At 37.9% G+C, this 26,839-nt stretch overlaps 1 protein-coding gene across 1 annotated transcript in view; it reads right to left on the bottom strand.

Moving 5' to 3' along the window:
- Positions 1-26,407, bottom strand: part of Rnf182 (ring finger protein 182) — a 53,437-nt gene extending 27,030 nt beyond the window's left edge. Inside the window, exon 1 of the mRNA XM_063259901.1 lies at positions 26,267-26,407. The gene's annotated coding sequence lies outside the window, so the exon portion shown is untranslated. The remainder of the gene's footprint in view (positions 1-26,266) is intronic.
- Positions 26,408-26,839: the final 432 nt, after the last annotated feature.

Below are 26,839 nucleotides of genomic sequence, written 5' to 3'. Positions count from 1 at the left end.
TCACAAAGATGATGATTCTTTTCACAGAGATGAATCACTGCTATCTTGACAGAGACACTGGAGGCCATGAAATGCCATACTCAGAGTGTGGGGAACATAACTCTCAACCCATAGCACACCATTATCACTCAAAACAAAAAAGGTATTCCCAGTGGAAGACAGAGAACTTGGTTTAGAAGACCTGCTTTATAAGAACTACTGAGAAAAAAATTCCTTCTGGCTAAGAAAGAGTGACTTCAGAAATTAACTTAGATCTGCAGCAAGAAATGAAGAGTGCCTTAAACACTAAATATGTAGACAGATACAGCCGCTTACTGTTAAACATGAATAGACGTAATATATATGATAATAAGAATCTACAGGAGGGAAAAGAAGAGACACACTAAAACGAATTCGTGTATGTCATTGGAATTAAATTACTATTAATTTGAAACATTGTTAAAAAGGAAAACATATTGCAATTCTTACAGCAATAATTAAGAAAAACATATTTTTTAGTTAACAGACAAATTAAAGTGTCCCATTAAAAACATTTAGTTCACATGAAAGAGGTACAAAATAGACAGGAAATAAATGGAACACAAATATTAGAATGACAGATGTAAAATCATACAAATAATTATATTAAATTAAATGAATTAAACATTCCACTCAAAAGACAGGCACTGATTGCATTTTGAAAACACAAACTAAATGTAATCTACAAGAGGCATACCTCAGACTGTAACACACTAATAGTTTGAAAGCTAAAGAAGAGAAAGACATCCCAGACAAACAGTAAACACAAATGAAAAGAAATGGCTATACTACTATCAAGTAAAACACACTGTAAAGCAAGAAACATTACTAGAGGCAAAGAAGAAATTTCATTACAGTAAACTCACTGATGTAGCAGGAAGACATAATAAAATAATAAATGTATATATAACCAATAACAGAACCCCAGAACTCAGAAAGTGGTATCCGGCAGATGTGAGAAAACAGACACTAACTCTTGGAGAGTTTAATAGCTCACTCTCAATAACTGATAGAAGACTTTGACCAAAAATCTGTAAGGACACTTAAAATTATCAACAAACTTGACCTGTATAATATTAGGAGAAAAGTCTACTTGACGACTATAGAACACACATTCTTTGCAAACACACATGAGTAAAACATATGCAGAGTCTCGAGAAAGTATAAAATCACATGAAGTGTATTTTCTGACCACAATGAAATTAAATTTGAGATCCATAGCCAAAAGAACCTGAGTAGATATTAAAACATCTAAAAATAAAACAACACTTTTTAAAAAGTAGCCCAAGAATCAAAGAATAAAAACATTTTAACTGAGTGAAAATGAAATCTTATGAGATGTAGTGAAAGCAATGCTTAGAGAAAATGTTATTAGTTAACTGACAAATTAGTTATTATAGTCTGTTTAAACTGTAACGCCTAATTAGAAAGCAAGAAGAGTCTTATGAATAACTTAAACTTCAACCTTAAGGAAACAAAGAAGAAAAAACTTAATCAAAGCAAGCCAAAAGAAGAAAACAGTAAGATTGGGGGACCTATGTACAGAAAACAGAAAACCTGTGAAACTAAGTCTCAGGGTACAAAGAAAAATAAAACTGGCAAACCTTTAGTGAAGTTGACCATAAAAGAAGATATGTTTTCAAAAAGTATCCAATTAAAGAGAAAAGGAAACAGACATAAATTTGTGTGTGTGTGTGTGTTTGTGTGTGTGTGTGTGTGTGTGTGTGTGTATGTGATATAGCTAAACTGACTATACTACTAATTGTACTAGTTACTGGAAAAGAACAATTAATACATGTTTAGATCAATTTTCCATGTGTATATCTGTTAACCTAAGCAACCTTCTTGAATATGAACTATTACAACCACTGTCAAATTCCTATCATTTTGTTTTGTAAACCTATACTGTTATTGTATTTGGTTTCTTGTTGTTTGTTTGTCTGTATTGCTTTTTGTTTTTCTTTTCTGTCTTTTTAGTCTTAAAAAAAGAATCCAATTATAAAAATATATAAAATGGAAACAATGCTACTGGCTAAATGAAAGGTCTATAAAGGAATATTATGAAGCAATCCATGACCACAAATTAGACAATTTAAATGAAATGGATAAACTCCCAGAAATTTTCCAAAGTGCCAAAACATTAATTCTTAAAAGCTTTAAAGTTTGAATATATATACACAAGAAAAAAATGCATCAGCCAATAAAACTCTTGTTGCAAAGCAAAGCCCAAGCACAGATGGTGTCATTGATAAATTCTATCAAATATTTAGAGAACAAATAAAATCAATTTTTTACAAGCACTTTCAGAATATAAAGGAGGAGATATTTCCCAACTCATTCTAAGAGCTGTTTTGCCTTATTCCAAAGACAGACAAAGATTCCCCTCTAAAAGAAAATTATATGCTAACATTCTTCTTAACCACAAACATAAGAATCTTTTCAAAAAGTACTAGCAAAACACACTTAGCAATATAGGAAAGGAAATTTCATATAAAACAAGTGATATTTGACTCTTGAAAAGCAAAGATTCAAAAGTCAACACATGAAATAAATTAACAAAATAAAGGAAAATGCACATAATTACTCAGTATCTGAAGAAAAATATCTAACAGCACCCCTGTAATCCCAGCACTCAGGAAGCTGAGGCAAGAGGATTGCTGAGAGTTTGAGGGTAGCTTGGGCTGCACAATGAGTTCAAATCCAGCCCAAACTACACAGCAAGAATGGGGGGGGGGGGAGGTGGGGAAAGGAGGGAGAGAAAGGGAGGGAGAGATGGAAAGAGGAAGAGAGGGAGAGAATACATATCCAAATACAATAAATTTTAAATTTTAAAATTTTAAATTCTCAAACTAAATAGGGAGAAAATCAATCCAACATGACAAAGAACATCGTTGGAAAAAAGTGACACCTCGCAAAACGTCAAAGAGACAAGCAAAGATTGCATGCTTTTCTCTCTAAGTTCAAGAGCAAAGTGGGGTTGTCTGCCTTTGCCACTGAGCAAGGCACTGCTATCCCCTTGTGCCTCTTTTCCTCAACACTATGGGAGAAATCCTGGCTAGCGCAGTAAGGAGGAAGGAAGGGAAGGAAACAAGAAAAGTGAAGGCAGGAGGAAAGAAAAGGTAACTAGATTTGAAAGGAAAAACAGAAATGTCATTATTTGCAGACTGTGTGATCCTAGATACAGAAAAGAAAAACCACAAATAACTCTAAGAAATGAAATATGAATTTAGCAAGGTTGCAAAACAAAAACAAATGAACGAATCAATTCTATTTTTACATATTAGCAATAAGCCAGTTAATATGCCATATACCAGGAAAACAAAACTCAAAAATAAAATTAAGAAGTAATTTCCACCCATTATGCCATCAAAAAGAATAAAATAGTAAGGAATATATTTAGCCCAAAAAATGCTTGACTTAAGACACTGAAAATTACAAAATGATACTAAGAAAATTACAGATCTAGAAAAATGGAGAGAGAGCATACATTCATGAACTAGAAAACTCAATGCCAAACTGGTACATGAGATCAATGCAACCTCTATCAAAATCCCAGTAGGTACTTGTTTGGGTTGGATTGGTGTTATGGTTTGTGTCTGGATGCTCCCCCAAAGCCTCAAGCAGCCATAAGGGCAAATTTATAGAATTTGTGATTGATTCATGGTCCAATGGTGGGATTATGGATGTAATACACCCACCCTAGTGTGGTCCACATACAATAAAAGGCACAAAAAAGTCCCTTCTCCATGTTCCTCTTATGTTTCTGTTGTTGATTTTGCTGTTTTCCAACACTGTAAACTGCTGCTCCTCTGAAATGTGCCACCGATTAGAGCCAGCTGATTACGGACAGAAACCTCCACAAACTATGGGTTAAATAAACCTTTCCTCCTTAATTTTGGGCATCAAGTATTTTGTCTCAGCAAGGATAGAAAAGTCACCAAGACATATCATATACAAAAACTAATTTAAAATGGATCACAGATGTGAATGCAGTAGCCAAAATTATAATCTTCTGGAAGACAACAAGAAAACTTTGTGATTTCAGATTAGGAATAATTTCTTAGGTATAACACCAAAAGCATGCAATAGAAGAATATGTTAATAAATTGGACCTCATCAAAATTAACGTAGTTTGCAATTCAAAAGAAGATACTATTAATACACTAGAAGAAAGATGACCTCTTTAATAAAAGGTGTTGGGAAACGTTGCTATCCACATGTAGAAGATTAAATCTAGACCCATATCTCTCACCGTGTGCTAAACTAAAATCAAAGTGAAATGAATGAAAATCAAAATGAATAAATGAATGAATAAACTGTAAGAACAGAAATATTTAACCTGCTAGAAGATAAAATGGGTAAGACTCTTGAGGTCATAGATGTAGGCAAAGACTTTCTGAACAGAACTCCAATTGCATAAGCCATCAACAAACAGAATCATATCAAATTAAAAAGCTCTGTACAGCAAAAAGAAACAATCAACAGAGTGAAAACACAACCTATAGCATGACCAAAAAAAAAATGCCAGCTATTCCTCAGAGGACTAATACCTAGAATATATAAGAATTCAAAAAAATGAGATTCCCCCCAAAATAAAAGACCAAATAAAAAATTAGGTACCCAAAATGAACAGACACTTCTCAGAAGAAATACAAATGGCCAACAAACACATGAAGACACGCTCTAAATCACTGCACCTTAGAAATCTGAAAATTAAACAACAGTTTCCACCTTACTCCAAAATAAATGGCCAACATCAAGAAATTAAATAATAACAAATGCTGGTGAGGCTGCAGGGGAAAAGGAATGCTTCTATATTGTTGGTCAGGTGCAAACTAGTACAACCACAGTGTAAACTGGTACGGAAAATCCTCAAAAAAACTGTTACTAGAAGTTCCATTTGACCCAGCTATGTTTTGTCCTGAAAGAAGTAAAGACACCATATTATAGTGACCCATGCATACCCATATCAGCAACAGATAAATCTTAGGAATAGCCTATATGTTCAACATGAATGAATGAATGAACAAATGAAGAAAACATGGTATTTATACACAATGAAGTACTACTCTACCATAAAAAGATAAACTTGAATCATCTGTAGGAAAATGGATGCACACTGAGACCATTGAGTTAAGTGAAATACATCAAACATAAACTTAACTACCTGTTATGGTTTGTTTAAATGTCCCTCAAAGCCTCGTGCAGTCATGGAGGCAGCTCAATCTAGTGTTGGTGATTGGTTCATTATCTAGCACTGGGATTGGTGGTGTGAGTGCTGCACCTGCCTGGCATACAGTGTAAGGGAGGGAAGGTGATGTGCTCTTCCCTTTTGCCCTTCTCGTGCGTCGCTGATGGCCACCATGAACAGCTGTCCCGTAGCCACACCACCCTGGGAACCAGCTGAGTATGAACTGAAATCTCCAAAAACATCAAGCTAAATAAACCTCACCTTCCTTCATTTTGGGCATCAGGTACTTTTGTCTCAACAAGAGAAAAGTAATCAAGACACCACCACATGGTTCATCACATGAATAAAGAAAATGACCTGAAAAAGAAGGTATTTTAAAAAATGACAAGACTGGCCAAAGATTGGGTAAAATACTTAGAAAGCATATATTTAATGAAGTCCTTGGATCCAGGATATATAAAATATTACTACAAGTCAAAAAGAATACAGCCTGAATTTAAAATACGCAAAACACTTAGATAAACATTTTCTCAAACAAAAATTATGAGTTGCTTAAAGTACATCAAAAAGCTAATCAACATCATTAGCTATTAGGGAAATGTAAATTAAATCACAGACTGAAATCTATATACCTACTCTAATGGCTCTAGACAACTTTTCAAAAGGATACGAAGAAACTAGATCCTGCATAAACAGCTGGTGAGAATATAAAATGTTACTGCCACTTTTGAAAACTATTTTTGCAGTTTCTCACTGATTTATACACACTTCTAGTGTATGAATCAGCAACTCCACTCCTAGGAATACCCAAGAGAAATTTAAAATACCTATCCGCAAAATTACTTTCATGAATTCTAATGGCACTATTACTTATAGAAGCTAATAAGTGGAGACAATTTTAATTAACTGATGTTGGATAAATAGACTCTAATATATCCACACCACAGAATACTACTCAGCAATAAAAATGAAGAAAATAATAATCTATACAGCATATACACAAGCTTCACAAGCCTCAAAAAACATGACACTAAGTAAAAGGAACAGCAGGCAAAAGACTACACATTGCACAACTAACTTTATGTAAAATCAGTAGTAGAGAAAATTCGCACAACAGTAGTTGGCCACAGTGCAGTGTGGAAGCACAGATGGTCTCAAACGCATGTGTGCAACAGAATTTTGGGACCAATAGAAAATCTCCTGAAACTAGGCTGTCAGAATGCTTTCAGAACTCACTTGAAAGTTTAGATAGATAGGGCAAAGGCTAACGTGATGAATGAGGTCAAACATAGTTGAATCAAGGCTGGAGATCAAAGGGTGATCACTCAAGTTTTGGGAAACTGGAGGATAGATTTCTTTAAATTCTTTAGATCGGATTCTTTAAATCTTTAAAGATTCTTTAGATTTCTTTAAATAAAATAAACTTGCTAGTCTTAGATTTACAGAAAAATTGTGAAGTTAGAACACGCCCTGCACTCTGCTTTATTAATACTACTGTTCCTATTATTCTACATGAGTATGCTACATTTATTAGAACTCTATAAATTTATAAAACATCCAGATCCAGGCAGGCCGAGCCGGGCCGGGCCCAGTATGTGGACACACACATGCTGCTTGTAACCAGCAAGACCAACGACATGGCAGCCTCTGAAGCAGCAGTGAGCAGCCAGCAGCTGGACTCTGGAGAACTCCCCCATCAGGGATTGAGATCAGCGCCACACTCAGAACATTTCTGGGATCTAACTCGGACACTACCACAGAGGTGTAACACCAGTGGTACTTCACTACCTGTATTCTCCCTTGTTTGTCTAATTGACTACCCCTTCCCATCTGGTTGGATGTTTCTTATTTTGGTTTGTATTTTGTGGTGATTTTTGTTTTGGATTTTTTTTCCCCTCTCCTCTCTTTCTCTGGTCTTGTTTTTGTTTTTTGTTTTTTGTTTTTTTTTCTTTTTTCTTCTCCTTCTCTTTCTTCCTTTTTTTCACTGTTTAGGTTTCTTATCTTTTTTTTTTGTTTGTTTTCATCTACTGACACTTTCTTTCCTCAACTACATCTTCAACCTAAACTTTCAAGTGAGTAAACACTCTCTTCCCTCTCTCAGTAGTCTTTTGTATTCTGCCTCATTCTTTCCTTCTAGCATACTCCAGCTGATCTCCAGCCTTGATTCAACTATATTTGACCTCATTCATCATCTTATCCTTTGCCCTATCTTAACCACCGCTCTCTGCAGAAGGGTGATGTCACTCCACCAAGGGGAAAATCCCTTCATAAAAAAATGCATGGTAGGGCTGGGGATTTAGCTCAGCAGCATAAACATCTGTCTTGCAAGTGCATGAACCATCGTGAGTTCAATCCCCGGTACTTAAAAAAAAAATGCATGGCATATATTTGATTTTGTTATATAACTTTAGGGTTTGCTCCTATGTTCAGAGGCAGCAGGTTACTGGTTACCATAGTTTGTCAGTAGTTAAGCTTTACTTGAAACTATTGTTATTACTAACTGTATTATGTTAGCCAGGATGTCATAGATGTTATGGTCAGTTTTTCTCCCCTGTATGATCACACTGTGACTGTAGGGGTCATAATCATCACCACAGACCATTACCAAAGAGTTGGAAAGGGAGCCAAATAGTAACTTTGCATCTTTTACAAGTTGGGAAAGTAGGTTCTTGGAAGAGCTACAAAGAACCACTTACATCTAGAGGACATCCACAAAGAACAGACATCTCCTAGGGAAGCCTCAAAAGCCAGAGATAAAGCTATTCCTAGTGAGAAATCAGCAAGCATCAACATAGAAAACAAAATAAAGTAAAAAGGAAAAAACAGAAAATGACTAGAAACAGAAGAAAAATACAACCCCAGACCCCCAGCCCACCCAGAACATAATGAGATAGACAAAAGTGGAAATCAAACACTGAAACTCTCTGAAATGATAGCAACAGAAGTGAAAGCCTATAGAGAAAATAATGTCTTGGGCACAAAAAGAACTGATGTTTAAAATCAAAGTTAATAGGGTAATCCATTTGGGATCCCTTCTGTGTCTCTCTCTCTCTCTCTCTCTCTCTCTCTCTCTCTCTCTCTCTCTCTCTCTAACACAAACCCTCAAATCAAGAAGAGTTTAAAGTGAAGTTTTCAAGTCCTGAAAGAAAACAACTTCCAACCCAGATTGATGAACTCTGAAAAACTATCTTTCAAAATTAATGGAGAAATAAGATACTTCCCTGACAAAGAACAACTGAAGGAACTGATGACCGCAAAACCAACCCTAAAAAAGAGTTCTGAAAACTATTCTACTCACAATTCCAAGAACAACAATAGAAACCCACCAGGCAGGGCAAGAAATTAAACAGAGGGGAAAAGCCAGGAGCTAACAGCAGGAAAATACCGCGACAAAGACAAACCAATACGTATCAGTTATAACCATCAATGTAAATGGCCTCAATCAAAAGAAACAGTGGAAGAATGGATCAAGAAACAAGATCCAACAAAATGCTGTATACAAGAGACATATCTAACTTAAAAGAAATTCAGGGACTAAAAGTCAAAGGATGGAAAACAGTCTTCCATGCAATAGGAACCCAGAAAAAAAAAGGAGTAGCTATTCTGTTTGCAGACAATGTGAACTTCAAACCAAAAATGATCAAAAGAAATAAAGAAGATCATTACATACTTCTTGGGGGAAAAGGTCAAGAGGAAGACATAAATATGTATGCAGCAAATATGGGGGTACTCAATTATATAAGACAATTATTAACAGACATAAAAAAATCAAATAACACAGTTGTAATGAAAGACCTTAATATCACACCGTCACAAAGAGATAGATCAACTAGACAAAACATCAGCAAACAAACATCAACACGGAGCCAAACCTGTGAACAAATGGACTTAGTAAATGTTTTCAGAGTGTTCCACTCACGGTCACTAGAATGCAGTCTTCTCAGCTATACATAGGACATTCTCTAAAATAGAACACATACTATCTCACAGAACATGCTTAAGTAAATGCAAAGGAAATGAAATTATCCCATGCATATTATCTGACCATAGTGCAATGAAGTTGGAAATTAATGGCAAAAACTTCATAAACATATGTAAATTAAATAATACACTCCTAAACAACCACTAGGTCACAGATTAAATTAAAGAAGAAAGTAAACAAAATCTACAACTAAAGAAGAATGCAAATACAAAATAAAGGAACTTCTGGGACACAATGAGAGCAGTCCAAAGAGGGAAATTTACAATGGTGAATTCTCACATCAAGAAAACAGAATGAGCACAAATAAACAACCTAATGATGCACCTCAAACTTCTATAAAAAGAAGAGTAAGACAAGCTCAAAGCCCATACAAAGGAGGAAATTATGAAGAACAGAGTAGAAATTAATGCAATGCAGACTAAGAAAACACAGAAAGAATTAATGAATCAAAGAGTTGGTTCTATGAAAGAGTAAATAAAATTTATAAACTCTTATCCAACCTTATCCCAAAAAAAGGGAAGAAAAGATTCAAATTCATGCATTGAGGAATGAAAAGGGTGAAATTACTACAGATTCTGTGGAAATTCAGAAGCTCATTAATATCTGTTTTGAAAATCTTCACTTTCAGGATGGAAAACAAAGAAGACAGGGACAGGTTCTTAGATACGTATGAATCACCAAAGCTGAATCAAGAAACATAAAAATCCTGAATAATACAATATCAGTTAATGAGACTGAAAATGTAATTTAAAACTTAACAACAAAGAAAATCCCAGGTCCTAATGGATTCACTGCTGAATTCTGTAAGAAATTTAGAGAAGATTTAATGCCTATACTCCACAAACTATTCTCATCATTGCATTCAATGAAATTGAAAGAGAAGTAATACTCCCTAACTCAGCCCTGGAGACAAGTATTACTCTGATACCAAAACCAGAGAAAGACCCAACCAAAAAAGAGAATTATAGGCCAATCTCCCTAATGAATATGGATGCAAAAATCCTCAATAATATATGAGCAAACAGAATGTAAAAAATCATCAAGAAGATTATAAACCATGACCAAGTGGGATCTATCCTAGGGATACAGGGATGGTTCAAAATATGCAAATCAATAAATGTAATATACCCTGCCTTGCATGCAGGCAGTCGTGAGTTCGATCCCCAGTACCGATAAAAAGGAAAAAGACTAAATAAATAAATAAATAAATGTAATATACCATATAAATAGAGCCAAAGACAAATATCACATGATCATCTCAATAGATGCACAAAAACCTTTTGATAAAGCCCAACACTAATTTATATTTAAAAACCTACAGAAAATCAGAATAGATGGTCTCTACCTTAATCTGACAAAAGCCATCTATGAGAAACCAACACTGATCTCTGCTAAATGGACAAAAACTGAAAGCTTTCACTATAAAACCAGGAACAAAATAAGGATGACCACTATCACTCCTATTCAAGATAGTTCTAGAAACACTAGCCACTGCAACTAAACGAGAAAGAAATAAAAAGAATAAGGAGAGGAAAGAAAGAAGCTAAATTATCATTATTCACAGATAATATGATACTCTACAGAGAAGATCCTAAAAACTCCACCAAAAGACTTCTAGATTTAATAACCAAATTCAATAGCATAGCTAAATACAACATCAACCCTCAAAAATCAATAGCCTTCCTGTACACAGACAATAAACTGAGTGAGAAATTAGGAAAGACCACACCCTTCACAATAGCATCCAGAAAAATGAAATACTTAGGAATCAATATAACAAAGGAAATAAAAGATATATACATTGAAAATTAAAGTACTCTGGAAAAGGAGATTGAATATGATATCGAAAATGGAAAAATAGCACCTTGTCATGGATAGCAAGAACCAACACAGTGAAAATTGTCATCCTCTCACAGAACTAGAGAAAACATACCTAAAACTCATTTGGAACCAGAAGAGAACATGAATAGCAAAAGTAATTCTGGACACAAAGGCAAAGCAGGAGGCACCACAATCCCTAACTTGAAATTATACTACAAAGCTAGTAAATCAGCATGGCATTGGCTAACAACATAGACCTGAGGATCAGTAGAACAGCATACAAGATGCAGGCACAACTACAAACACACTGAGCCACCTTATCTTTGAGAAAGAGGCCCACCATGTTCAATGGAAGAAAATCTTTTTAAAAATGGTGCTGGGAAAACTGGCTTTCTACATGTCAAAGACTAAAAAAATAGACCTATGTCTACCATCATGTACTAAACTAATGTCAAAGCAGATCAAAGATCTAAATATTAAAAAGGAAACACTAAATCCACTGGAAGAAAAAGTAGATAAAAATCTTGAAGACATAGGAGTAGGCAAAGAGTTCATGAACAAGACCCAAACTGCACAGGAAATACTTCAAAGGATCAAAAACTTGGATCTCATCTTACTAAAAACCTGATGCACATCAAAAGAAATCACCAACAGAATGCAAAGACAACCCACAGAGTGGGAAAAAATTTAGCCAATTTTCCCTCAGGAAAAGGACTTATATGTAAAATATATAGAGGAATTTAAAAAAAATCAGACCCTCCAAATTCAAAGACCCAGTCCAAAAATGTGCATCTGAGATGAATACACACTTCTCAGATGAAGAAATATAAAGAGCAAATAAATACATGAAAAAATGTTCGACATCATTGGTCACTTGATTCCCTCTCACCCCAGAAAGAATTTCTATCATCAAGAAATCAACCAATAACAAGGACTGAACGGGCTGGGAGGAAAAGGGAACTCTTTTCCACTGTTGGTGGGAATGTAGACTGATATAACCACTAGGGAAATCAATGTGGAGATTCCTCCAAAAACGAGGATTAGAGGTCCCATTTGACTCAGCTATTCCCCTTCTTGGAAACAACCCAAATGCCCATCAACCAAGGAATGGACAAATGAGATGTGGTCTCTTTATACAATGGAGTACAACGCAGCCATAAAGGAGGATAAATTTGAGACTTTTATGAGTAAATAGATGCAACTTGAGACCATACTCGTGAGTGAAAAACTCAGACTTGCATCTGTAAACATTGTATTGTCTCCTGAGGGTAAGAAACTGAAAGAGTAAATAAGATCCAAAATATACAACAGATACTGGAAAATGAGAAGAAACTGTTTAAAAGGAAAGAGAAACTTGGATGGGGGAAAGGAGAAAAGGAAAGGGAAAAAGAAAAATAAAGACACACACATGCACATCCGACAGTTAAGATGATTATACTACTAATTCCTATTGGTTCATTGAAAAGAAAGATTTGTGCTTATATTGTTTGATCAATTTTTCGTACTTCTGTCTTATAACTTGAGCAACTAATTTGAAGATAACAATATGCAATGTATTAACCATTGTTACTCTCCTAATATCCTGTTTTAAAATTTTGTATCATGGTTTTTAAATTATTTTTAAAAATCATTGAATTATGCCTGTATAGTGAGTACATTTTACAGTATATAAATTAGACCTCCACAAAGCTATAATAAAATAAAAATAAGGACTGAATAGACGATGAGAGCAAAATGAGATATTGGGAAAATTTCCAAAGCAAGAAGAGTTTAAGAGTCAAATAAGATAGGTTAAAAGGGTACAAAGTGTGTAAAATTATACTTCCAGATAGAGAGGAGAGAGACTGGACTAGAAGACTACTATCTGTGAGATAACTTCCCAGAATATTCTAAAACTGAATCCAGAAGCTCTGTGACCTCCAAGCAAGACAACTAGAAAGGAAAATTGACCTGGGCACATTATAATAGAGATCTTCATACCAAAAACAAAGAAAAGCTTTTAAAGACAGAAGAAAAAGGCAAAGGGACCAACGATGAGACTGACAGATGATTTCTCAATAAAAATAATGGCGCACAGAGGGCAAAGAATTCTATAAGCATCGGAAGAAACTGGCAGGCTGGATTTCCACATGCAGCAAAAACATACTTCAAACATTCAAATGACAAAATGAAAGTTTCAAAAAATAAAAATATCTACTATAGGGATTCTTCCATTAAAAGGAGAAATAATCCCAGAGAGAAGCACAGATTTACATAACAAATGAGGAGAATTGGTTAATATAAGCAAAGGATAACTACAATATAGCAACACTAATGTATCCAATGGTTTTAGTCATTTGTGAAATTAAAATAAATGACAAAAATGCAAAAGTAAGTACAGGATTCTATGCATTTTAAGGACACTGCATCATCAGAGAATGTATTAAAGAACCAATGGAGAGTGAACAGCGGCCAAAACAATCACAAGACGAACACGCCAGGAGTGAAGAAAACTGAAGGACAAACAGTGAATTAATCCAAAAAAAGGCAGCAAAGAGGACAAGAGAAACAAGAAACAGATGGGCCATTAGATAGCAAATGGTATGACGGCAACTAAAACTCAAATGTATTATTAGTTACATTAAACGGACTACTGCGTGCTCCAAGGACTGGCAGAGGAGATAGAAACCAACCATGTGCCACTTACAAGAGATGCAAGTGAGTCAGGGGCTGCACCGTGCAAACATTAACCAAAAGACAACTAGCTGTCAAACAGTGGAGGGCCAGAGCTCAAACTATTCTGCAAGGTTTTACAGGGAAGTGTAATTAAAAAAAAAAAAAAAACAAAGGAAGGATTGGAGGAGTGATAATTTTTATTTGTTGATATGCACAGTGGTTACCAAGAGGGCTTACTTTGTGAAAATGCGGGAAAGCTATACCTTTATGACCCCCAAACTTTTCTGTCTATATGTCTGCCTTCAATAACAAAGTCGACTTACAAAGAATGCTTTCTTTATGTCTAACATGTACAATAGAAAAACAGGCAAAGAATCTTTTAAGTTTACATGCAGCATCCAAAGAGATTTTCTAACTCAAACCTGATCATTTATTCTCCTGTTTAAAATATTTTAACAACTTCCTTTCTGGCCTTTGCCTGGCTCTACCAGCCACATGTCTAACTATTCCCTTCTCCCCATGGTCCACCCCTACTTCCCTCGAGCAGACCAGACCGTAGGCTTAAGGTAGGACCCACGGCTCCCTGTCCCTACCTCTTGTGCCTGCCGACCGGCTCACCCCATCTGACCCCATACCGGTCTGCCTGCCCTGCTTGGCCTTGGTTCAGCACAGGTACACAATATTCCCAGGTCTTCTCTGATGCTTCTCCTATGGGCTTCTACGGGCATCATCTGCCACTCACATCACATTCTGGCATTTATCGTGACCTCCAGTACCTCTGTGAGCTCCAAGAGAATGTGGTTATATCTGATTCGGGCCACCACTGAGAGCTAGCACAGTCCCTGGCATGCAATGAATTCTAAGAAAGTACTGAACAAGATAAATAAGGTAATACAGTCAAAAGAATATCTAAACACATTTACTTAAGAAACCTCCCTCTCTATAGTGAGATTTTTTACATGAGCTGTCTAAATAGTCTCCTTTTTAAAATGACTTTATCAGGCAGTAAAACTGACAATGACACAGAGGTTAATAATCAAACCATTTAAATCTATTGCAGACCAAAGAATAATTGAATCTAACTCCAGGCATAATCCTCTGCTCTAAAATGCTATAAGCTTCTTTGAATTGTGTCCCACTGTTGAAACAAAAATTCTTCGAAAGTTTCAAAAATCTATCATTGTTTATATAAAGACAGAGAAGGAAAAAATATTATATCTGTCATGTTGCTAGCTCCCTACCAAAACTGTCTCACTCAACAACATGGACCCTTTCTAATGCTCCAATACAGCAAACAAGATCTATCTCAAATGAATCACAGGAAAAGGTCTTTTTTAAATTAAACATTTAAAAACATTTTATACATATTCAAGGTCAGATATGCTGAGTAGCCCACACATTTTCTACCTATATATTATCATGCTTAAGAAATTCTAACAATCTCAACAGTTTCAGTGACATCACATGGTTATAATTAACATGCTCTGATAGATTCCCTCTGAAAATATCTTCCCCTTTTTAACATGTGGCTTATGATGTAACAGAGTACAAAGAGTTGGAAAACTCTAATGTAAATATATGAATAAAGGACTTCATACCTTGACTTTAGGAAAATTTTCCTGCTAGCTATAATAATTTTTTCAGCCAGAACACATATATCTTCTATATGTAGTATAAGAAAAACAAAAAATGGACAGAAAAATCCACATACAAGGACCATTACATCCTAAATGCTCTTCTTATGATATTACGTAGTCATTCAAGTACCAGATATCTGAGCGACGCTGGTGTCAGGCTCAGGACTAAACAAAGGGAATACAATTTAAGCAAAAACAGATATAATCTCTGCTCTCATGGGACTTAGAGTCAAATGAAGATATATCAAGCCAAAAATCATACAAATAAATGTAAAGCTGCCATGACAGTGAGTACAGCATCCCTCACCTGGACCCCTGTAACTGCTCCTAACAGGTCTCCCTGCTGCCACTCTTACCCCTTATCCATCATTCTCTATGTGGAAGAATATTTCTAAAATGTAAACCAAATTATTTTTGCATCCCCCACCTCTTCCACTGTTTTCATTTAGCCTTGGGAGTCTTTGGAGCAAAAAAGTGGTAGGATCTTATTTAAAGTTCAAAAAGATGGTTCTAGCACACAGACTGTAGGTGGCAAGGGTAGACTGAGAAGCCCAGTTAGACAGAAGGTACCTACAACGAAAGAGGGGGAAGGGAGTAGACAGAACTAGGGTGGCAGAGGTGGAGGAGTAAGCCATTATCAAGTTTAAAGACAAAGTCAACAAATTTATATTTGAGCTGAAGTATGAGGAGGAAATAAGAAGGTCGGGGATGACTCCAAAGTTACAGTCTAAACAACTAAAACAATGAAGTTGCTACTTCCTGACCTGGAAAAAACTAGTAGGAATAGGCTGGATGCACACGTCACTGCATGTGTGTTGAGTAGGGGTGCCTATGTAGTCATTGGGCGGACATATAATTGTGGAATTAAGGGATGAGCATTCGTTGGAGATGTAAATTTGAAATCTGTCACCCTATTAAAGTCATGAGAAGATAGGTAATGTAGGAAGGAGGGCTAGGGATTTCCTGGGCCAATGGGAATGCAGTGGGTAGGATGAGAGAAGTCTCCAATGTGCTTATGTGGTTTGACTTCACTCTTTAATAACCTGCCACAAGAGCATTTCTGTAGGTCTGCTGTGGTCCCTTCAGCCTGAGCTCCAGAACAGATACACATGGAGCAGATCTGAACCCAATCCACAACCTGGAGCAACGCCAAATAAACCCTAGCCTGGAGCAGCATCACCCAGCCAAGTTCACCTGAGTCAGATAAAAAGGCAGTGGGCTTGGGCTACATGAGCAGAAGATTCAACATGAGCTACTGACTCAACCGGTGACTTGTAATACAGCATTACTAGGGCAACAACTAATATATGCGCCAAGAGGAGAAAATGCTCCAAGAAGGGACAGACCAACTATCAAATGTCTTTGACAGATTGGGTGACATGGAACTGATTCTAGATATGTCAAGGAAGAGGTCACTCTCAAGCACTTTCAACAGAGTAGGGAGAGTGAATGCCTACCTAGGCGTACAGAAAAAGAAAAGGGAAACAGAAAATGCCTTCAGGAAATTTTGCATTAAGGAGCACTGAGAAATGGTGCAAAAACTACCAGTTGATGAAAGTTTTTTCAGTTTGTGTATTTAAGATAGGCAGTGTTATAGCTTATAGGGTTGAGGTTTGGGAACTGACGGAAATGATCCAATTGCTGAGAAAACCTGATGAAACAGAATGATCATTATTTATGAATGGACAAGAGAAGGAGAAACACAAAGTGCCAGCAAGGGGAGGAGGTGGCATCAGAGAGGGGCTCTGCCATGTCAGGTCCCGTGAGCCATGGCGATGTGTGCAGACTCAGGAGCAGGTGGGGTGGCAGCTGCAGTAGTGGGGGCCTGTGAAGCTGTCTAGGAGCAAGGTCATCTGCAGAGGGCTGGGAAGGAGGACGGTAGAGACCTGAGGACAGCAAAGACATAAAGAGGAGGCTGGGACATCAGGCTAATGAAGAGGTAGGAAGATAGGGCACGACTGGCCATCGGCATCTGAGCTCAGGCAGGGATTCCATTTAAGTCTTCACAATCCTGTCTAAATGGCAAACTACTCATGGTGAGTCAGAGGCAGCAGAAGCTCGCCCCAGTGTACCTGCAAGGGTTAGAACCAAACAAAAAATGGGCTGTTGGCAGAGCTGCTTAGAAAAATAAGCACGCGATATTGCATCTAATGAAATAACATTAAAATGACTTTAAAACCAATTAGGTATCTTAAAACCGCTACAGAAGAACAAGCTAGGGGAATGCAAAATCCGACTGAGAGAAATGAAGAGCCTGACACAGGGGTGGGGTCCAAACTCGAGCTGATGGAAAAACTGGCCTAAGTGTGAATCTCGTGTCTGGAGCTGCACCACTGAGAACCACACGGAGCTAATGAGCTCTTGATATGCGGCACACAACTAACGAACTACAATTTTAATCTCAATTTAAATTAAATTTAAAAACTGAAAAATGCAAAATATTTTTCCGTCAAACACAACTTTACTGTTTTGGGAGGTTCTGCATTTCACTTTAATTGAGGAAGACTTAATATCAAAATTGAGGCATTTGGCTATATATAGAAACACGCCAGACTTTGAAGACTATAAAGAAAAAGAAAAAAGACATGCTGACTCCTCACTAATCATGTTTGCATTGATTACAAGTTAAAATTCTGATATTTTGTACATATTGGGTTAAATGAAATCTATTCTTAAAATCAGTTTTTTACTTTTTGAATATGGCTGCCCAAAACTTAAGATTACACATAAGACAACACTGGCCTAAGGATTTAAAAAACCAATACTATCCAACAGGATGGCGTGGGCTCAGCCATTGTTATGGTGACTATAAAAGACACCTGTGTCATAGAAAGTTACCCATAATACATCTGGCTCACGGGCTGCATTGAAGTCTTAAATCTGTGACCAGCAAACAGATACAGTTTAATAAAAATGGTCATGCAACAACTTCAATCAGTGTGGAATAGTATGACAGTTAAGGGTCACCTGCAATGGCACCTTCAGTTTAGTTGAGATGATGAAGTTTCTTCTAGTATCTTTTCAGTCTAGAGAATGTTTAAAGTTAAATATAGAGATGATAAAAAAAATTAGACTCATGCTAACACTTCTTAGAAAAGTTGAGAAATGTATTTTATATTAATTGGTACAGTCTATAAATGATTGTCATGTTTTTAATGTTTAAAAGAACTTAACATTAAACTGACAGATTCGTCTGGTAATTCTAGTCTGAAACGTGTGAATGATTTTAGACATGTGATTTACTTAGATTGAAATGCTTAAGAGTTTGATTGTGTCTAGACAACATTAATTTTGCAAGTGATGGAATATTCAAAGGAACCTGAGCTAATATTTGGGAAGATTTTACTTATCTGAGTCATAAATTTGCCCAAACCAGTACATGATTTTTTTGAAATAAAAAATCAAATACATCAAATTTATACATGCAATTTAAAATATTTAAGGGTTTAAATTTAATTAAATTTATAAATGAAACCAATAATTTGAAAACTTCAATCTGTTCAATTTGAGTCAAAGATTAATCAAAGAAAAAATGAAGGTGATCATTCATATTTACCAGCTATTTAAACAGTATAATAAGATACCTGCAGACTTTTAAAGACTTAAAATCAGATTTTCATTTTTGCCAGTATAAGTTAAATATTAATTTTCCTTTCTGTATACAAAACTTACCTTAATAACCAATATATTTTACAAATATTAACCCATTTAATTCTCACCACTGAGTGAAGTAAGTGGTACCATTGTCCCCTTTTTTAAAATTGACTTAGTCTGTTCAAATGGCTATAACAATGCATCATAAACTTACAGACAAGCTTTGTCTCCAGTTTTGGAAGCTGTAAGTCTAAGACCATGATGCTGACAGATTCAGTGCCTAGGGAGTGCCCAGTGCATGGCTCTAGAGGACACCTTCCCCTAGGTCCTCATGGAGGAAGGTGTGAGACTTTGGTCTCTAATGAGGGCTGTAAATTAATTCATAGGGGTTCTGCCTTCCTGGCCTAGTCGCTGCCAAAGACCCCACCCCTAATGCCTTGGGGGGACAAAGTTTCAGTGTATGGCTAACAGGGGTGAGGAGGGCCTAAGTATTAAGTCCATTGCAATAACAAAGGCACAGACAGATGGAGCACCTGCACCAAAGTCACAAACTAAAAAGTAGCAGGATTCAAATCCAGGCAGCCTGGCTTCTCATATTGTCCTTGAACATGAAAAAGACTCCTGGTGACAGAAATAATTAGGTGCTCATAAAAGAGAGTTTTGCCTGCTGTTAAGATTTTTAACTGAAAGTTGCTTGTTTTCTTTCCTTTTTTTTTTTCCTTTTGAGTTGTGATCCAGAAGGTCTTGTACCAGGAATTCCAGGAAAACCCCACGTTGTGCAGGAATGACCCACATGAAAATAGCTTATTTTAAGACTTCTAAATTCATCCCTGACCCCAACCCCAGACCTCTAGCATTCTGAAACACGGAACTCTCTCAAGAACAAAAAGCAAGTTGTTCTGACCCTCCCCACGAAGTCCAGCCGGGGGTATGTGACATTTACTGAGCTACTTTTCATTTCCTTTCATCCTATGCTACCTCATGTAGCCTTTCTCCAATCGAGGACACAGTAAAAAATAAAATCAATTCAGGGACTAAAACGTAACTCTACCAAATTTTGTTTTCAATTCTAAAAACACATCTGAGGAGAAGGGTTCTCTCCCTCTCGCCCTCCCAAACCTTACCTGGCCTCTGCGGCAGTAGGTATGGACAAGGATATCCTTTTCTTGGTGGCCTCCTGCAAGCCGCTTGTTTACTCTAAGGTGACCACACCTGCCATTCTCAGTCTGCCTCCCAGGCAGCCCTGAACTGGGCTCTTTACAATCCAGTCTCAAAATCATCTTCCCTACCATGAAGGCATTCTTCGCTGGAAATCAACAAAGCAATCAGAGTCAACCTCAGATTGCAGGTTATTCACACAAATCACGCTGTTATATTCACCTGTTCTGGGCAGTCTTGCTTAAGCTATTAATTAGCATTTTACTGATGAGGAAACAAGAGTTATTGTGAAGATCAAAACAGCTTGTACAGCATATTTAATAGGGGATGTGGAACCATGTAAAAGTTCAATAAATGGAAGCTATTATAATATTATTAAAAGAACTACTTAATTACTTGTTTTTAGGGACATCTGTATCATAGTTAATCCTACATTTTTTAAATAAGAAAGATCCCTGAGATTAAAATGCTTAATCATTGCGCTGTGAAGACCATGAAAACGTGTAGTGGGGGTGGCGGGGGATAAAAGTTAGCAGCTAAAACACTATGAACGTTAAAAAGACAGTGGAAATTATTTTGGAAGATCCATTTTCTGCTCCCTCTGACTAGAATCATCAAAAGCTTAATCATAACTGCCAGTATAAAATTAAGCTAGCTAGTGTTTTTTTTAATGTTTATTTATAACCTTTCCAGACACGAGCACTAGAATCCAAATAAATTGAAAATGAAATTGTGCTAGTTGATTTCGGATGATATACTTCAAATAACTAAATCTTAAAATAATTTTATAGCACCCTCATGATACATGTGGAAACTCTGGTATCTAAAGTAATGCTACAGGAAACTTGGGCCAGTTTCCTCAGATATTGACTTTGGAACTAGATTAAAACATAACAGTTTTGCATGACATAAAATATGATCTTCAGGTCTGGGGATGTAGTTTAACCATCGAGTGCAAACCTGCCATGTGCAAACTCCTGGGTTTGATCCTTTGAAAAAGAAAACACTTTTCATTCTATAATTAAGAAGTGTATACTTGCACCCACCTTATCTTTGGTACTGGAAATAGACAGAACTCAGTTTTTATTCTAAGCACAAAAACTATATGTGTTGATGTTTAAACACAACCTGACACGTTCTTTTAAAAAAATTTTTTTAAAGGATGTTCTTTTGTACAGGAAGAAAAAGTGAAGAAAATGTATTGCTTATGCCTCACAACAGGTTAGAAGTCACCAAGGGAAGGATAGGTAAGCCCAGCCTCAGAAGCCCCAAAGGAAATGAAAATGGACAAACATTTCCAAGATCTATTTACAGGTATATAGCATATATATGCTGTAAAAAATGAATATTCTTTCAATATATGAATACATATAATAAATAAAAGATCGACTGCCTTCAGAAGGAAGTATCTTTTCTATGTAGAGAGAAAAATCATGATACATGACCTAGTACACTCTATGTGTCTTGTTCTATGTATGAGTTTAGAGTTTGTTTGCTTGTATTAAAAAAAAAATACAGACAATAAGATTTTTTTTAAAGTCCAAGCACCATCATCAGTGCCATGACCTCTATACTTAGGACCTATCAGTGAATGGAAAATAGAGCTGGTTGAATTGCTAGATATAAGCCAGGATTCTGGTAGTATATTTTATGTACCTCTGGGTTAACATTACAGAAAGCAATTACATCAGTTTCCTTATTCAGAAAACAAGGATAATGACAGCCCTCTCCCTCACAAGGTTCTTGTGAGAAATAAATTTAAAGTTCTTAGAACAGTGCCTGGCCCACTGGAAGAATTAATAAGGGACTGATTGATCTCATGATTGAAAACAGATGGAAATCAAAATGACTACAATCACACTAAACATGGTCTCAGGAAGCCAATATATAACAAGAGAACATGCCAGATAAGACCATACAGAACCTTTTATGGTAGATTTATCATTCAAGCATTTGAGTAAACACTTATTTCTCAATATAACTGTGCCCAACCCATCACAGAGTGCTCAAATTGTGTACGATGCTGTGTCTGCCCTGAATGACTATAGAGAGGGAAGATGGTTCCCAATCAACTGACACTCAGAAACACAACTCCTCACCCAAATATACCCAACACAGTTTAGACAAACATGGCTTGTCTAAGACAAACACAGCTTTATTTTATAGTTGTAGTACAGCCTTGATTATGTTAATTGCATATTTGGTCAACATTACCCACATGGAAAATCTTTGTTCTTGGTCCTTAATTTTTGGTTTACAATGACATTGAAAGTGCATGTAAACTACAGTTCCAAGGAGTCACACTTTAGTTGGGAAGAAAACTCAGTATGGACCAGCATCCCCACTGTGGGAGTGGCCAGGTCAGGTACAGGTACAGGTCATTTCGAGGTACAGGTCAATGACCTGGGAGTCTCAGAAGGTGTGAGAGATGAAGAGGGCCACCAGAGCCTTCTGTCCTCCTTTCTCTTGACCACTGCAGCCCTCAGACTCTCCATGAGCACTCATGTCCCCTCCTAAAACCCTTCAACTTAATTTTCCACTTTCAACTGATTAGAAGGTAAGAAGGGATCTAGTTCAAGGCACTTAAGGCAATAAACAATCAGTCACCTAATGGGATCCCAAATTTTTCTATCTACCGTGCCACCATTGTTAAAGTCCAAACTGTGAAATAGTATTAAAAAATTATAATTTTTTTTTAAACCCATGTCATTATAAAGTAAGTTTCTAACTTTTTCTGGGTGAATTGTAAATTAACCAAATCACTCATTTTAATAAGCTCTGGGGATATAAACTTCTTTTAAAGCATTACAGAATTAAATAAGTAAGTTGTTCCCGTAAAAAGGAAGGTTGCACACTAAACCACATGAGAATTTTGGATGTTGTACATAATGAGCTACAAATAAAACAACCTTAGCAGTTACAAAACAAGCATTTCCTCAACCACAAGAGTTCGGGATGACTTTCATCACATAACATGGGATATGCAGAACAAAACAACTGGCAAACATTTACTGAGTAATGTCCAAAACTCTATAAATAACTCGCAGACAACAGAACAGATCATTTACTTTGAACTATGTTTATATCACTCAAGTATAAATGTATACAATTCCTCCAAGCACTTGTGGTTTACGAAAGGGCTTAAGATATCTTCCCTTCACTTTAATTGAGAGCACGGAAAAATGGGACATGCCCACAGTATTTTCTCAACCTCCATCAATCATTATTAACAATCCTTGCCAATAAGTACCACTTCCTGTCACCACGGCCATGTGTCTCCGTGCCTTTCTCAGCACAGCGGTTATGATCAATACCCACAGTGCATAGCAGGTCAGTTAACAATACCTAATATTTATAGCATTTTTTCCTCGTGGTCTCAGGGTCTCATTCTTCTCCAGAGCCACAAATCTAAACCTAAGTATTCAAATAACGAAGAAATCTTTCTTTTAAAAAATCATCTTTCACAAAGGCACTCATATAAATGCTACAACACATTGCACTAGATGCTAAATTATCAACCAGTAATCATGTTATCACAGTGCAACTAGAAATTGCAAGAGAATGTTGACCCAAAAACAGCAAACAGAAGCTTCAGTAGCTGTAGGCTGCCTATGTAGTCTTATACAGCAACAAAATTTAAAAACTCTCAATGGCGCAAATATAATGTTAATCCAAAATCTGAAAGGACTTGGCTTGTTTTCTGTCTTTGGATGTGCTTGATCAACTGAATTCTGCAGGTAGAACAAAGACTACGGTGCTACTACTGGACCATATTTAACTGCTAATACCAAAAATCAGGACCAGTGTCCCTCCATAAAATTAAGACTTAAGCCCAGGAATGAAGGAAAAGACAAATAGTCCCATGTGTCCGCGAAAGTATCATCTACTACTCTATAACTGAAAATGTGCAGGACCTTTTCTTGCTTCCACTAGGTGGCTAATTTAAGCCATTGAAAATAAAGCACATTTCCATTTGCATTTCTGGAGGTGATACTGTGGATACTACGGTGTTTTTTCCTTGTATTATCTGGTTATGCACATACCTCTGAATGCCAGTAACACATATAAACATGCCAGATGACTGTCTTTCACTGCACTGCCACTAGCTTCATTTCATGCTTCAGAGCTTTTATAATTAAACCACTACCACAATTGTATTGTGATGCATACAATACATAACTGTTCATTTCTGTTCAATGACTTTATTTTTTTGGCAGAAAACGATACAGCTTTGAAGATGCTGAACTATAATGAATCTTGTGGCTGTGTGAGCTGGCAGCAAAGGCAAAAAACATGAGTCCTTATTGTGCTAAATTAACAACACTGGCTATTTCCCTTCTTCAGCATTTATTCCAAGGGCCTCTACATAAATGCTTAGGCTAAAACTGATAACGCGGTTTCATCTGGCTGGAGGCACATTTAGCACCCCTGCTAATGTTAGGTTAATGTTAGGTTATCTAACAAAGATCTGACTGCAGCTGTACTCTTGATACCTTAGAAAGAACACAAAAATAATTTATTTTTAGTATAAAAACATGTAGCTACATTTTGAGTCTATCTAATATGTTTAGGCTTTGGTATTTTGATTGCCTTTCATGCTTAAGTGAGAAAATACTATTTTGTCTCCTGGTTATCTTCTCAAAACAAATCTACTTCATTTTAATCCATGGACCACTTCATTACCATTATCAAAAGGTAATTAGCAGAGCATTGATGAATCACTCTACAGGTAAAATTCAATTGGAAACACAAACCCAATTGTGAAATAATCTGCAGATTGTGACTTAAATCCTTTAGTTTCCAATACAGTCTCCTAATGAAGTGGCATTATTCAAAATTGCTAGCAAATCTGAACACACTTAAAAATCTAGTAATCAGCAAGCTAACAGGTGTTGAAATTCCCAAAGAGAAAAGAGGAATATTAGATAATCACTCTGCACAGACACCTCTTGTAGCTGTAATATCCAGAATTCTAATCAACTTAACTGTAATTCAAAGCAATCAAGGTCACCATCTGATTACCTACCTTCTAACAAAAATATAACTCCTTGCAGTCCCTATAATGTTCTATAGTTGACCTATTCCAACTTCCACATTATTTTTCTAAACTGAGTATATAACTGAACGGGTTGGCTCATTATCGTTATCAATGACAGTTCTCCCAATTAAATCATGTTAACAGATATACAAATTCTTTCTGAAGTGATCAGCTGTATTTCTGAAAACGAACTTGTTCTCCGTCCATATTACCACAGGTAAGATCATTTCTGACTATCGCAAAACAAGTCTTCACATTCATATTTTTAATTTATTCTTAGCATGCCCAACAAACTAAGTATTACGAACTGATCGCCGCCAGGCTTGGGGCCACAGAGAAAGCAGGAGCGGGAGAGACCCATCACTTGGGCAATTCCCCATCCAGTATCTGAATGCCCTTGGCAACTGCACCCAAGACTTCCATCACACTCATAAGCACTGATGCAAACACCGCCCGGCTCCATGCCTCCCCAGGCGCTCTGGCTGCTGGCTTCCTCACTAGTAGGAACACTGAGGCTTTTCCCGGTCCTTTAAAGCATGCACACAATACCTTCCAGAAACAATAACAGTGGCCTGGGCGCCCAAGTACCCTCACCAACCAAGTCCTTGTTCAGCTGTGAATTCTGGAGTTGTTGGCTGGGGAACGGGGCTACCCTTCCTATCATCCAGTTACAGGTGCAAGGCACCTTCCAACAAGAAAGGCGGTTTAGAGTCAAAAGCCAAGCGAACTTCAGAAGCCTCCTCCAAACGCTCAGTCTCCGGGCTCGAGCAGGCTGACTTTTTGGAGATTTGCAAAAGCCTCTGGTTTGGTTTACCCCTCACTACGTTCCCATTCCATCCTCACAGAGTAAGACAGGAAACCTGAACGTGCAAAGGTAAACATTTCCAGATTCTCCCTCTCGCTGGGGAGACACCCGGAGGCGCGGCCAAGGGGGTCCCACCACGCGCCCCCGCAACTTGCCCGGGACGCAGCTGCCCGCGCACGAAGTTTGCAGCGCGGAGCTCGGTGCCGGCCGGGACTGCGGGGCGCCGGGAGGCCGCGGGCGCGGACGGCGCGGGCTGGAAGGCGGGAACCGGCCCCTCGGGGTTCGCATTCAGGCGAAGCGGGCACCCCTCGGACCCCACGCCCGCCGCGCCCGCCGACCCCTCCCCGGCCGCGGGCGCGCGCCTCACCTGGTCGGCGGCGCGGTGGAGCAGGAGGAGCGGGAGGAGGAGGATGAGAAGGAGGAGACGGCCGGGAGTCGCTGGGTGGCGGCGACGCCTGGCAGGGGAGGGAGAGGCGGAGGGAGGGGTAGGAGGCGCCCGCGGAGGAGGAGCCGGGCGCGGGCTGGCGGGCGGGCGGGCGGCTTTGTCTCCACTGCGCCGCCGACCCTGCGTCACCATGGCAACCGCCGGGCCCGGGCGGAGCGCGGACCCCCGGGCTCCAGGGTCTCGCTCCTGCCCCAGCCCGCGTTCCCCCGCCTTCTCCCGAGCAGCCGGGACGTTCCCCGGGGACAAGGTCGCCGCCGGGAGCCAGCGCCACCACGGACACTCCCCTCAGTCCCTCGTTTGCATATCGCGGGTCTCGCCCCAGTCCCGCCGGTTGTCACCTCCACGCCAGTGGGCGCGCTGCGCTCCCGCACAGGACACGCAGAGCTCTGTCACCCACCGCGCCTTTTTCCTAGCGAGCTGCACCTTCCAACTGGAAATTTTCCTGCGGGCGAAGAAAGAGCAGCGCGAAGTGATAAAGTGTTAAGCAACTGGTAC

This window comes from Cavia porcellus, unplaced genomic scaffold (genome assembly GCF_034190915.1).
Source record: "Cavia porcellus strain 051 isolate PalLab524CR breed Dunkin Hartley unplaced genomic scaffold, mCavPor4.1 scaffold_13, whole genome shotgun sequence".
NCBI classification, from domain to species: Eukaryota; Metazoa; Chordata; class Mammalia; order Rodentia; family Caviidae; genus Cavia; species Cavia porcellus.
The sequence above is the reverse complement of the archived record's forward strand: the minus strand, read 5'-3'. Positions and strand labels throughout refer to the sequence as shown.